This window comes from Carcharodon carcharias, chromosome 8, assembly GCF_017639515.1.
Source record: "Carcharodon carcharias isolate sCarCar2 chromosome 8, sCarCar2.pri, whole genome shotgun sequence".
Taxonomy (NCBI): Eukaryota; Metazoa; Chordata; class Chondrichthyes; order Lamniformes; family Lamnidae; genus Carcharodon; species Carcharodon carcharias.
Genome location: NC_054474.1, coordinates 43,187,221 through 43,203,070, shown reverse-complemented (window position 1 = coordinate 43,203,070; position 15,850 = coordinate 43,187,221).

The window sequence follows — 15,850 nt, the reverse complement described above, 5'->3', positions numbered from 1 at the left end:
CTTCAGTTGCATAGGCCCCAAGCTCTCAAAGTACCCCCTCTGCCTCTCTACCTCACTTTCCTCTTATGTGGCCTGATGTCTTTGTTTCTAATGCTCCAGTGGAAACACCTTGGGATGTTTCATTATGTTAAAGGTGCTATATAAATATGTTGTTTTTGGTGTTGCTTTACAAACAAGGAAATTCTTCTTTAGGCTTTTGGACCTCAAGGTCAGCAGGAGGCTGTGGGGGCAACCAGGCAGTGGTTAATGAACTAGCAAGGTCAGGAATGTAACTCTTCACATACTTCCACCTGAAACTCAGCCAGATTGCCAGTGGGCAGGACTAAAGATTAAATAGCAGGTGCCAGAATGGGCCTCAGCAGTCAGTAGGATAGGGACTTTGCAAAAATTTGGGAATCAGGAATTCAAGCATGATTAGGCAGAAGCCATGGAATGAGATCCTGTTTCCTTTGCTAAGCTCATTTTTTAAAATCAAATTCATTTTTATTTTTTTGATATCTGCAGTTTTTCAGCAATGATTCTGAGATAGTATTCTTCAAGAACTCAGTTTATTCCATTTACTGTTCAAAAATGGGAAGTAATTCAGAGGAGAACCCGGCCTCATGTAGTCCAATAGGAATGGGTTTGCTTTCTTAAATTTTTGTCTTTTGTTGATTTTCTTACGAATTCTGCTCATACCAGGTTTCACTAAAATAAAAGCGAAACATTGTGGGTGTTGGACATCCGAAATCAAAGCTGAAAATTCTGGAAATACCCAGCAAGTCAGGCAGATTGGTGCATGACCTGCCAAGAGTTTCCAGCATTTTCTGCGTTTTTATTTTAATCAGCTTATACTCCTCATTTGCCATTGGTAAAACATCAATGTAAATTTGTAATCAGTTCTGTCGAAGGGTCATGAGGACTCGAAACGTCAACTCTTTTCTTCTTCGCCGATGCTGCCAGACCTGCTGAGTTTTTCCAGGTAATTCTGTTTTTGTTTTAAATTTGTAATATGTTGCCAATTACTTGGAAATCAGAAGTTTGTGTTGGCAACCAAACAAATCGTTGTTCTGCCTTTACAATGTATCTTCAGTCAGTCCACAATATGTTTGCAACGTTAAAAAATTTAAAAAGAGGCTTACTCAAAACTGCCAGCCATTCAACACTTTAATTATTGGGAAAGACTAACTACCTCATCACCGATTTAAGCTACTAAAGGCTTCACCAGCTGTCATAAGTAGATAATCTTAACACATCCAACCCCAATGGAAGCAGATGGTGTTATCACACCCTCCCATTTACACTGCAGTTGAAAATGGTCATGATAATGTACTGGTTGGTACAGTGTAAATGGGGATAAGTTGTTCTTTGTCACCTACAGATTTTCTTCAGATCTGGTCAATGGACATATTCAAGGCAGTTTTCTCAAGCACCTGCTAAATAACTGCCTTCTACCGAATTCAGCGCCTATAACTTTTATATCTTCCTCCATTTTCTTTCTATTCTCACTACAGAAGGTGTTCAAGCGGTATAGTGATCAGAATTAAGGACCTGAGTTTTCTGTTTTTGAAACTAAGTGCAGTGGCAGGCATGTTCCAGGGCATGTTTCCCACTGGTCGGAATGGTGAGTAATCATTCCCAATTCCCCGCTCGGAAGCTCATTAATTACACAGACGACTATTGCTCTGAACCACCTGGCGGGTGGGGAATTGATTATTTGCTCTGCCGTTACCTGACAGGGTCGAAGGTCTGGGTGCTATGTTTAAATGCCACGTCTCACCCTCTCCAGCCCAGCTGTCCCCAGAAGAAATTTAGAAATGTCTGCCAACCAGAAGAAGGCTTCACCCCACTGCTGCTCAACCCCCTTAAGGCCTTGATCAGAGGAGTAGTGTAGTGGGTATCCCGGGGAAGCTCCGGGAAGCACACCAGTTTCACCACTCTGACCTAGGAGGCCATAGCAAGCCAAGCAGTGCAGCTGGCCATGCACTCCCAATGCAATCCAGTGCGGAAAGAGGATGAATGATCTCATTTGCTCTGCCAAGTTAAGTCATCCTTCAACCCCCTCCAATATCAAACTCTCATTATGGCATCATGTAATGAAAGGGTCACTTCCTTCAGGGATCTCACACAACCATTAGCAGGGGACACATATAACCACTGATAGTCTCTCAGAAATTTTCACAACACCACCATCTCATCTATCATGCTGCTCAAACTCCATCCACAGCCCCTTCTGGGGACTGGTCACCACACACAGGGGTCATGCGTGTTTCCCAACCTCTGCTCCATCCTTTCTCATCACATTCCTTTTTGTCTGCATCTAAGCCAAGCTGATCCACAATAGATGGGAAAGATCCCAGACCAGAGGAGGGGCGACTGGACTAAGTGGCCCTTTCTGGCGTGCCTTCTAACTTGTTGGTGCCACAGGATTAAAATTGAGTCAGACCTGAGAGAAAGGAGGAAGACCTCCTTGAGAAGATAGCTATTGGAACTCATGCCTTTTGCCACGCAGTAACAGGGAAATGGAGCAATCACTGGCTTAACAACACAGTCGCTACATTTCAACATTAATACACAGGAATGTGAAATTTGGGAATGCAGGCAACCACAAGGAGGCACAGGTGCTGCATATATGTCATTCCATCAATGAAAGACTTTAATGTTCTTTCCACAATTGGGGTGCATTACGGATCAAAAGGCATCCAGTCATTAATCATGTGCGACCCATCTCTCTTGTGTCACATGAACACAACAACACTCCTTTCCTATTCAGGAGTCTGCCTGCATCCCCTTGAATTCACACATGTGGGGCAGAATTTTTAGCTAGGCGGACAGGTGCGCGCCTGACCCGACCGAGCATGAAATGTCGTGTGTTGACGTCGGCTGAGTGTGCCAATGTCAATGAGCAGTCGCATGATAGTTCAGTTGACGGGCACACGCTGGAGCCGGCAGCACACCCACTGACAATTAAAAGGCCTACTAAGGCCATTAAGTTATCAATTGTCCTTAATTTTTCACTGCCCATACAACCCAATGGTTCACGGGCAGGCAAAAAGGCCAGGTGGCCTTTGCATTTCTTGGAAACCTCATCCACAGGCGTATCATGCTGGGCGGGCCTTAATTTGCCTGCCAGCATGAAATCACGGTGCGCTGTCGATCACGGGCGGAGGTCAGCTTCCTGAGTATCCCCACCCGCATCCGCCGATCCCACACTTCAAGGGAAAAATTCTGCCTGTGGTGTCCCATCCACCACTTTGTTTATCAGTGTTTCAGTTTCCCTTGTCAGGATCCAGCTTCCCATCCCTTGATCTCCCCTCTGCCTGCTACCATTTCGCTTCATCCCCACCCCCTTGTAATGCCTTCCTGCCCCTTTGCCCCATGTGTTCCCCCCTCCCCCAACCCCTTGCAATTCCTTCCTCCCCCGTTGCCCTCATGAGTCCATTATTCTTTCACCCCACGCATAGCCTCCACACCCCAACCCAGGGACATGCTGGTCTCTGTTTGAGGGTACAGTCCTGCCTGAGTGCTGTTGCATAGTACTTCAGGACTACAGAGGCACCCACTGGGAGCAGACCAACCCCACACCCCCAGCAGTGTGGCATTGCACTGGCAGTGCAACAAACCTGGTGCAGTGCTGTGGCAGGTAGGCTATGAATGTTGAACTCACCTTGAAGTCGCGAGCAAAATGAGGTCCAATGGCTGTATGCCACTCTTTCTCAAACGTGATTTAGACTGGCGTGATTTCCCACTGGCATTATACAAGGTTGAAAGGCTCCACGTAATTCCTGTGCAAAGCATATTTAGTGAGCATTCATGAGATGGTAATGAATTGCAAATGGTGTTCACATCAGCGGGATACCCGATTTGCCATTAACCCATCATCGGGAGACTTGCAAACTGTTTTCATGCCGACAGAAATCCCATGTTTCTTGGCTCCCACTAGATTCTCCGCTTCCATCCACCATGCAACCCGCTGCGTGCAGGATGGAAAAATTCCACCCAAGGAAATGGGGTGGGGAGGCCTGCTGCTGCTCCACATTCCTGTCAGTACTCACAGAATCTCCCTACCCCAGCAGGAAGGTCGGCTCCTGTCCATCACCTGCTTATCGTCTGCCCCTCCATACATCAATTTCTACAATGGAAACAGAATCAAGTGAGGTGTAAAACAAACCACCAATTCACTATCGCTATTGTTAAACCACCCGAAACTAATTTCACTCCTCATAGTATCACAACACATAGTGCAATTACCTACTGATATATCCAGTAAGTCCTGTCCACGTCTTGTTGATGATGTCTGTTACCTTTCTGTGCTTTCTTATATACGTGCACATGATTTGATATATGGAGAGTGAAAAGCTGTTTTAAAAAGTGTGAAATAAATGAGTATCAATGCTTTGAAGATGCCTGCATTGTTAAGACAAATTACATGATCGATGGATAATGCACTGACTGCTGTGCAGTCCCTTTACAGTTGGCTGACTCCAATTGTCTGCATACACTTTGATGTGATTCAGCCTACCAGCTTGTTCTGAATAGAGCTGTGACATACCACAGTATTTTTCACTTCATTTTAGCCTCATTTAGTGAACATCACAATTATCCCCTTTTGTTGATGTTGAGGCAGCCTATCTTTAGGGTGAATGTGAAGATTTCACTAACCTTAATTATTCGGGCACAAGGAGCAGTCCAAGTATTTTATCATTTTTTCATTTGGATTAGATTAGACAGCATCACATCAGAAACACTGAAGACTATTAAAAGGTCAAGGAAATTTGATACACTGTGCTACAGTTGGCTAACTTGCCTATGATCATTTGAGTAGTTTTCTGACATAGAAGGCCTTCAGTCCATTTCATCCAGCTGCCATGATAATAAACCTCAGTGGATATTTTACCACTTTCACGTAGCAGGATCAATTTGTGCAGGGGTAAAGATGACAAGGGCTTTCTTCTACATTCTCAACCATCTCCATCATTTTAACTAGACTATAATCAGGCACAGGGTGGCTGCTGGAGAGGAGTTGGGGCCTCAATTAATTGGCAAAGTTGCCTCCCAATGAGACCAGCCTTTTTATCACATCGGCCCAGATTTTCAGAGTTAGGACAGGTCGGGGAGAATTTTAAAATGGTACGCCGGTCTGGGATTCCTGCCCTCTATCCCATTGCCAACAATTTTCACCGGCACAGGACAAGGGTATGGGTAGTCAGCCTGTATACCAATGCTGGCTCCATTGCAGGGGTGGGCAGTTCAAATGCCTCTACAGCTTTGGTGGAGTTGGGCACCTTCTGTAAGTAGATGTGATTCATGGCCTCTCAGAGGGGTTGTGAGCCATGGGGAATGATCGTCCTGATTCATCAACCAAAAAAGAAACAGCCATTCGATATTACCATTGTAATTCATTGGTCCTCTTACCTTCTCATAAAGTTGTCAATCAAATAGAGCCATTCATATATGAATGTCAGAATTTGTTATGTACTTTAGACCTCTTAATGTTTTGTAAGTCAACAGATAGGCAGTGAAAAAACTCTTCAAAGAAGTAATAGGTTATTACAAGGTAATAGAGATGTCAATCCAACAAAGCTTTCACTCTTCTCTGCAGTAGTATAAGCATTGTTTGCTGAGTGGATTGACTATTCTTGGAGCTCAGCCAGGCATTCATAATAAAGCCACCTATTCAGCCTGATTTTGTTGATACAGTTTCCAGATGGCCTCATTATGAATGCCTGGCTAAGCCTGATAGGGGTGGATGGGAGTATTGCAGTTGGTGAGGGTTTGAAGGCCTGACAGACATGATTAGAACTGTGCTGATGTTCCAGCATGCTGGCCTTGCCATCTGCCCAACTCCACTGTCACCTCTGGAGGTAGTCCTGACTCCATCCCACCCCACCTCCCCAGAATGAAAAATGGAAATTGGATTGCGGAGTTCAGAACCTTCTGACTCACTTTTCATGTCTCTTTCACAAAGATTCAATCCATAGTTTCAAATCTGTAAGCTTGCAGCAAAATCTTGGCCATAGGGGGCCCAAGTAAGTTGAATTTAAAAATAAACTTTCTAAAGCTCCCCTTTGTGCCAGGAGGACCAGGAATGCAAGTAATATTGAACTTAGCTTTTTGGGACTCCCCTGCCCTCAATTCACCGCTGCTTCCTGCTCAGACTTGCTGGTAAAAAGTGTTGTGGTAATCTGATAATGATATGATGACCCATCCTGCATATGCTAAAAGGGCCCTGTCAGCTTTGAGTGGATGCCCTGCTTAGTGAGGTAGATTAGATTAAGTAGCAGGTCAGCTTGTAGTGTCTCAAAGGTGGGTTTGTGACATGGGCAATTTGAACTGTCCATGCTATTCAATTTCTGCTAAGCATGTATGGTTAAAATTATATTAGGTGATTTCAACTTCCCAACATTAATTGGGATAGACATAGTGTTAAGGGCTTGGATGGAGTGGATATCTTGAAATGTGTACAGGAGAACTTTATAGGTCAATATGTAGAGGGTCCAACAAGGGACAGCGCAGTGCTGGACCTAATAAGCTGGACAGGTGGCAGTGGGGGAGCATTTTAGCGATAGCGACCACAACATGGTACAACTTAAGCTTGTTATGGACAAAGAAATAGACAAGTTGCAAAAAAGTGTTTTGGATTGGGGGAGAGCAGATTTCAATAAAAGAAGGCAGGATTTGGCCAAAGTAGACTGGGAACAGTTACTTGTGGGGAAATCTACAGAGGAGCAGTGGGGGGCGTTCAAAAGGGAAATGGGAAGGGTACAAGCTCAACATGTTCCCTGTAGGGTGATAGGAAGGAGTAACAAGCCCAGAGAACTATGGATGACCAGAGATATTCAGGATACGATGAGATGGAAAAGAGACGCTTTTAGCAGGTACAAGGGAAGCAAATCAGCGGAAGCATTAGAGGAGTACAGAAAGTGCAGGGTGGAGCTTAAGAAAGCAATCAGGAGAGCAAAGAGGGGCTATCAGAAAGCTCTGGCTGGTAAAGGGAAGGAAAATCCCAAGATATTCTATAAGTGTATCAATGGGAAGAGGATAACCAGGGTATGAGTAGGGCCCATTATGGACCAAGGGGCTAATCTATGGGTGGAGCCAGAGGACATCGATAGAGTGTTGAAAGAATACTTCACATCCGTCTTCACCCAAGAGAATGAGGATGAAGGTATGGAACTCAGGGAGAGAGATTGTGAGGTTCTTGAGCAAATTGATATCGGGAGTGACAAGGTATTGGAGGTGTTGGCAGGCTTAAAAGTGGTCAGATCTCCAGGTCCAGATGATTTGTGTCTCAGATTGCTGAGGGAGGCAAGGGAGGAGATTGCAGGGGCTCTGACCCAAATTTTTAATTCCTCTCTGGCCACAAGGGAGGTGCCAGAGGACTGGGGAACAGCTAATGTGGTTCCACTATTTAAGAAGGATTGTAGAGATAAGCCAGAGAACTACTGGCCAGTGAGTCTCACATCAATGGTAGGGAAACTATTGGAGAAAATTCTGAAGGAGAGAATCTATCTCCACTTGGAGAGGCAAGGTTTGATCAGGGATAGTCAGCATGGATTTATCAGAGGGAGGTCAGGCCTAACAAATTTGACTGATTTTTTTGAGGAGGTGACCAGGTGTGTAGAAGAGGGTAGTGCAGTTGATGTAGTTTATACGGATTTCAGCAAAGCCTTTGACAATGTCCCACATGGGAGACTTATAAAGAAGGCACATGCACATGGGATACAGGGTAATTTGATAAGGTGGATTCAAAATTGGCTTAGTTGTAGGTGACAGAGGGTGATGACAGAAGGCTGCTTTAGTGACTGGAAGCCAGTGTCCAGTGGCGTACCACAGGGATCTGTGCTGGGTCCCCTATTATTCGTCATTTATATAAACAACATAGATGACTATGGGCAGAATTTTTTGCCTGAGGGCCGGGTGGGCCCGAACCAATATCTGGCAGGCGGGGAACTGATCCCCTGCCGCCATTTTACATGGGCAAGCTAATTAAGGCCTGCCCAGGGTGACGTCCGGTCGGAAGCACTATGCGCTTCCTATATGGGCAGGGGCATGGGGAATTCCCCAAAAGTGAGAGTGCGCTCTTTCGCACATGCATACAAAAGAGTGCACATCTCCCTGAGGCAAAGTGCTGCCTCAGGGATATCGCTGACACTTTTAAGAAGATTAAAAATAGAAAAAAAAAATTCCCTAACATGTCCTCCTCACGTGACAAAGTCACATGAGATGGGACATGTTCATAAATTACAGTGAAACTTCATTAAATTTTTTAAAACCCTGCATGAGACCTCATCCCACCAGTGGATGAGGTTTCATGTTTTCTCTATTTGCCGCCAGGGCTCCTGGCCTGCCCACCAACCTTAAGGTTGGACGAGCAGGTCCTTTAATTGTTTAAATGATCCTGTCAATGACCTCAGTTGGCCATTGACAGGTCAGCGGGCCCACAGCTGATTTTGCTGTGCCCCCGCCTTCCTGAAAATTTAAATGGGCGGGATGACATCGGGGGTTTCGCCCGACATCATCCCGCGTAATTTTATGCGTCGGCGAGCGGGCCCTGCCCCCTGCTCGCCAACGGCAAAATTCTGCCCTATGTGGGGTGTAGGATTAGTAAGTTTGCAGATGACACAAAGATTGGCCGGGTGGTTAACAGTGAGGTTGATTGTCGGGCTGCAGGAAGATATAGACGGGATGTCAAATGGGCAGATAAGTGGCAGATGGAATTTAACCCTGATAAGTATGAGGTGATACACTTTGGAAGGAGTAATTTGACAAGGAATTATTCAATGAATGGCATGATACTAGGAAGTTCTGAGGAACAAAGGACCTTGGCGTGTGTGTCCATAGATCTCTGACGGCGGAGCGGCATGTTAGTGGGGTGGTGAAAAAGGCAAATGGGACATTTGCCTTTATCAGTCGAGACTTAGATTACAAAAGTAGGGAGGTCATGTTGTAGTTGTATAGAACGTGGGTGAGGCCACAGCTGGAGTACTGTGTGCAGTTCTGGTCACCACATTATAGGAAGGATGTGATTGCACTGGAGGGGGTGCAGAGGAGCTTCACCAGGATGTTGCCTGGGATGAAACATTTAAGTTATGAAGGGAGGTTGGATAGACTTGGGTTGTTTTCATTGGAGCAGAGAAGACTGAGGGACGACCTGATCGAGGTGTACAAGGTTATGAGGGGCATGGACAGGATGGATAGGGAGCGGCAGTTCCCCTTAGTTGAAAGGTCAGTCACGAGAGGACGTAAGTTCAAGGTGAGGGGCAGAAGGTTTAGGGGGGATGTGCGGAAAAACTTTTTTACCCAGAGGGTGGTGACAGTCTGGAATGCGCTGCCTGGGAGGGTGGTGGAAGCGGGTTGCCTCACATCCTTTAAAAAGTACCTGGATGAGCACTTGGCACATCATAACATTCAAGGCTTTGGGCCAAGTGCTGTTAAATGGGATTAGGTAGGTAGGTCATGTGTTTCTCACGTGTTGGTAGAGACTCAATGGGCTAAAGGGCCTCCTCTGCACTGTGTGATTCTGTGATTCTGTGAAAATTGCCGCAGATTTCTGAAGGCCCTTGTTGGCTGAATGACAAACTTAGGAAGCAGTTATGCACTGAATTGACAAGCCCAGAGCTAAATATTTTAACCTCCTAATTTTCTGAAGAATAAAGTGAAGCAAAAGTTAATCTTGAATTGTTCTTTTTCTCACTCAGATACCATCCTATGGCAATTTTAACACCAGGCAGTTGAGGAGTCCACTTGACATATGCAGACACCTAATTAATATTTGCCAATCAGGTTCTAATCAAACTAATTATAACATCCTTCTAGCTAGAGCCTAGCTTGGCCTAAATAGCCAAGTGGTTATGGTACTGGGTTTATAACCCTAAGATCAAGAGTTCAAATCTCACAATGGCAAAATTATGGCTTGGCCTAAATAGCCAAGTGGTTATGGTACTGGGTTTGTAACCCCAAGATCAAGAGTTCAAATCTCACAATGGCAAAATTATGGCTTGGCCTAAATAGCCAAGTGGTTATGGTACTGGGTTTGTAACCCCAAGATCAAGAGTTCAAATCTCACAATGGCAAACTATGAAACAATGTAACTTCATCTGAAACAGATGGAAACAGGTTTATTCAAAAGAGTATCAAGAGTTCAAATCTCACAATGGCAAACTATGAAACAATGTAACTTCATCTGAATAGGAACAGATAGAAACATGTTTGTACTTGAAAGAGTTACCATAATTATTTCTGACAATTGCTCGGATACTCAAAGGTAAAAAAAAATTCTTATGGAACCAGAGGAGGCAGAATTGATCCTCCCTACAAAATCCTCCAAAAAAGTGCCAGTCTACATTTCCCCCAAACCCATTCCTATCTGCCACACCTTACCAAACCCTTCCATTCCCACCCAAATGACTGTCAGCAGGCAGCCTCCAATGCAACCTGCCTAATGCTGCATGCTAGCTGCCAACCAGCTGTGTCTTTATGTAATTTTCAGGTGGGCAGTCAGCCAGGAGGACATTAATGTGATCCAGATGTTAGAATTGGCCAGGAATCCCGCAGAGACATCTGGGCAAGGGATTAAGTGGCGCCTTCTCTGGCTTTCTGGCTGGAAGGAAAACTTGATTCTGGAGTCTTTTCCCTTGGGCATTTGTTAACTTTATATTAAGCTGGTTGAAGTGCCCACAACATTAACTTCACACTTCCCCACACTGAATCCAGCTGCCATAGCTTGCCCCTCATTTGATCTATCTATCCGCTTTGTTCCCATTTCTACAACTTACTATGCCTCCTACCGTAGTATCATCTGTTGGATGTACAACTCTCTGAGCCTTCATTTAACTCAATAATTTGTACAATGAAAAGCTGAGGCTCTAGAACAGATCCCTGAAAATACCACATTGTAATTAGGAATAGTCCCTTTATCCTGCTCTCTGTTATTACAACTTGCATAGAGACTGATAGTTTTTAAAAAGAGATTCAAGCTTCCAGTTATCAGCTGAAAGAATGACATGGCAAGGTTTCACATTTAAAACTTTTACTGTAACAAATGATTAAATAAACAGTCTTGACTAAACACTAATTTCTTTTTGTAGACAGCATATACTTTTAACTACAAAGAAAAACATTTGCCTTTTAACTTATCATCCATTGCACTCTCCACAGAATTACAGTCCTTATAACAAAGAGCCCACAGTTGCTCTCAGCTTCCAGTGGGTTCCTAAATCCCATATTGTTGATTAATAACTTTGGGGTGACCATCTCCAGGTGCCTTCTTCAGTTTTTGGAGAGTTCCTTAAATCCACCACCAGCAGTAAAGCCTGTTCTGATGATGCTTCTTCCCTACGGCCATGCCCGGAAAGATCTCCCAAAATTCTTACATGGCTGAGTAATGCATCTCTTCACCTAGAGGCCATCTCCCTCCCACATCTGGCTGTGGTAGCTCAAAAAACAAGCATCCTTTTTTCTCTGCTGACCACACAGAGGACAGAATTTTATGGCACCATCATGGTGGAGGATGAGCCATAAAATGTGGTGAACCATTCAAAACTCCATTGACCTTGGTGGGACCGTAAAATCCCACAGGTGTAAAATTCCAACCAGAACTTCTGTTGTCTGTGTTATTCATTGCTTTATAGGACAGCCTGTAACCTGATCTTAAAAATAGCTTCCTTTGCGCTCTTCCTCATGGCAGCACAAGACACATTAACCTTGCATCCAGGTAGAAATGCTAATTAGCTATCCTTGATCCCAATTCCCTTTCATCTTAGAAATAAGTTGACAGTTTACATCAGAACTGTTCACAACCTGGTACCAACAACAGCTTTCTGGGTCTTTGGGAGACTCAGAGTCTATCCATGGTAAACTCAGAAACTGTGACTGTTGTCTCCAAGTGTATATATGGAACACATCCTTCTCAGTAAAAGAATCTAAACCTTCCTTTGATCTCTAACAATCAAATCACCCAGGCTTACTGTCTGGAAGGCTGCAGAATGGGTCACATGCCCCCTTCATTTACCCTAAATTTAAAGCTGCAGTCCCAAAATATACTAAGCTTACAAAATCCAAAATTGTAACACATTGTCCTACCTCCTAAACATGTCACAAGGTTATTTCCAAATCAGTGAGCTTTCATTACTCAATCTCTTGGTTTTTTTTCTCATTCGGTCACAGGATGTGAGTATTATTGAAAAAGCAATTCTTTATTGCCCATCTCTATTTGCCCTTGAGAAGTGTCCCTCAGAGTAATGACCCACCTTCTCAATTATAACACAACAGATTGCTAGGCCATTTCAGAAAGCAGTTAAGAGTCGCATAATCGGTCCAACTGTGTATGAATGGCAGATTTTCTTCCCTAAAGGATATTTTTTCCCAGCAATCTTGTGGTTGCATGGTCACCATGACGGATACTATATTTTTAAATTCATATTTATTTAATTAATGTTAAATTTTCCAGATGATGGAATTTGAATTCATGTGCCCCATCATCAGGTAGGCTTTTGGATTACTTATCCAGCAATATAACCACTCTGCCACCTTATCTTGTGCAAAACCTTATGAAATGTCTTCTTGAAGTCCATGACATTCTCTTACCCATCAAGCCAGTAAACACCTCAAAATTTCAATTGTATTAATCAGGCATGACCTATCCTTCACAAATTCACGGGATTCACTTTGATCAGCTCATTCATACCAGTCCCTGATGATAGATCCCAGTAACTGTTCTACGACTGATGTTAAACTAACAGAGCTGTAGTTACCAGGATTCTCCCTTTCTCCCCATTTAAATAATAAAATTTTCCAATCTATAGGGACAATTAGAGCTTCAGAAAGATTAAGCAATTTCATTTTCTATTTGTCTTTGAATACTTTAGTGTGGAAACCATCAGGCCTTGGAGATTTGTCTAGTTTAAGTCTATAAACATTTTTTAACTTATATTAAATCCTCTAAAATTCTTCAATTGACTTACTTTAGTTCCTTCTACAATTGATAATGTGTATACAAAGTACTCATTTAATTAGTCATTTCCTTAATGTCCATCATGATCTCAACTGTGTCCGTATTTATTGGGCTTACATTCCCCTTTATTGTAATCTTTTTCTTAATGTATTGCTGTTAGTTTTGATATCCCTAGGAAGGATTTTAAAAGTAAGCTCATTACTTGCTTTGTATCCTGTTGTTACTTTTTAAGGTGCTCCTAGTCTGCTGGGTATCCACTGATCCCTGCATTTGTGCAAGCATTTTCTTTCAGCTTGATTGTCTATTTTCTTATTTGGTAACCATGATTGCATAACTACTCCACATATTGTTCCATGTCTGATACACTTTCAATGCTTTTGTAAATAATTATTTGAACAGTACTGTGAATCAAATATTTAATTCTAACCTACTATCACCAGATATAAATGTTTGTCTAAGCACCAGAAGACATTTCTTTATGATAGCTTCATTTATTTCAAAGACAAATGTAGTGTTTATGTGCTGGCTATTACTAGCAAATATAGATAGCTTGAAGACTCCTTTTAAAGAAAACATTGTCATCCAACATTTTTATTAGTTTTCCTATGCACAGTTAAGCTTGGTATCTCAGAACAATATGGCTAAAGAAGGAATGAAGTTATTTTATTTTTAATAAACTGAGTGACTAACTACAAAAGACTGCAGTGTTTTTCAGTATGGTTTGTATTCATAGGCCATTTTTGGCACACAACCGGGAGCTGTCAATCTTGCAGGACAGAGGACAGGAAAGTAAGGAACATTTGAGAAGGATGCAACCTACAATATATTATCCCCATTCAGTGAAGTCACAGGTCATGTGGATCTTATGAAATATCTCTACTGCATGAAGGTAGGGTCTGACATCACTTGCTCTTGCATTTGTCCATTTCCCTTTCCTCGTCCCTTAATTCTGGCAAGTTTCCCTTCTTCAAGATACTGGTATGCTTATATTACAGCCCGCCTTGCTTTTTTTTAGATTTAGCCACTCTGCTACATCACATAAAAAACTTGAGTTCAGAGCTAGCTTTCTGTAAGATTGTCTATCAAATAGCTTTTTGAGCCAATAAGCTGTCCAGTATTTCAATTGGGATATTGTATCAATGACAAAGTGTGAGTTAAGCATCTATGCCAGACATGTGTTCTTTCTCTAGGAATGCCTTTGCAAATTTTATTGGGTTCTCTGCCTTGCGATCTGACTGTGGATATCTTGGCGGGCTGGCAGGACGGCACTCATATTGTTGTGCAAACTGTTTGGAGTTCTTTTGAGTTAAATGGAAAACCATTGCCTGATATAACCAGCTACAAAATTGCCTTAATTAGGTAAAGCAAATATTTGAGGGGTGTCTCCCAGGTTACATCAAACAGCTGGTAGCACCATGTTTATAGTGGAAACAAGGCTTTAAAGTTCTACAAGCAATTAATTCCTGTTAGGGGAGTGCCAACATATCTTGTATTCCAGCCTCATTTGAAAACCCACGGCATGCAAAATGAGTTTTCATGGCAGCTATAATCTCTTCCCTTTTTTCCAATTAGATGGTTGCTCTGTTTCAAAGGAATCAGAGTATTAGTCAGCCAATGTTTGAATTAACAGCCACCTGGGCTAGCATTCTTCTCTTCTATCAAGCCATCCTTTGCTAATTATCATTTGCAACAATTTTAGAATGTTATCTTCTCAAGTAGGTTTCTTGACATTGAAATATCCACTGACTAGCACATTTATTGCAGCTTATAAATGGTTTTGATGGCCTAGAAATTTGATGACATACCTATTTTTAGGTGGTAGTTGGATGCTTAAGCCTCCAATATTGTAACCAGGAAACACACATTTATTACAAGCTAGAAATGAGCTGCCATATTGATGTAGGCAAAAAGAATCAGTATCCATGCCTGAAATAGGTATTAAGCACCCTGCGTATTTGAAAAAGATACTTGTTTTTAAGCATGATTCCCTTATTTACACATCCCTATAAAATGTTTGCTGTGAATAGAGAAAGTGTATTGGTCATACTTCATTAAGCTGGAATAAATTATTTATCCTGGAAAGCAAATCTTTCTCAAACTAGTTTCTGTCTCAGAGGGTCATGAGCCGCTACCTTCATTTATTCAGATCTGCTTCAGTTTTACGTTGACTTCAATGACGTCAGAAATGCCTCTGAGAACTAATGAGCCCTGGGCTCTTCATGCCTTGACAGTTTAGTGGAAGCAAATGTTTGGTAGATGCTCCATTATGTTTATTTCGAAAGAGGTCGTGCGTGCTGAAGTTGGTCAATACCATTGCCATAACACATTTAATTTAATCATAAGGTAGAATCTGTAGGAGCAGGCCTGCTTTCATCTTTCATCTCTAATGGAATTGTTTTTTACAGAACACTCATGCCTGCTGTTCATCTGCTGTGAATTGAAAATTTCAGTTATTCACTCCAATGGGTGCAACAGTTGATACATTTTTTTACATTGTAACAGTGGCTGTACTTCAAAAACGTCCTCAGGCTGTGAAAGACTATGGTCTGAATTTTACCCTTGGTGGGCGAGAGCGATGGGCAGACCCAGGACCGGTCGGGAAACAGGCCCCTGACTGCAACAAAATGGTTGAAGTGCTACATCTATAGAGCTCAGTTGCAACATTTATTATATAAGCTCAAAATCCTGACAAAGGGGAGGACTCTGCTGCTGATTGCTGTGAAGTGTCCATGATCTCCAGGGTGGTCTGCAACTTAGTCAGGTGGTCTTGGCCTGCTGCATAGATGCAAAATATAAACACCGCAGATGCCCCTAAACTGAATGTGTGTGTTGACATGCTTCCAAATGGTTACATAAAGTGCTGATGCTGAACTATTTGTGGGCACACCCTGTGGTGTTTTGAGTCCATGGGGAGGA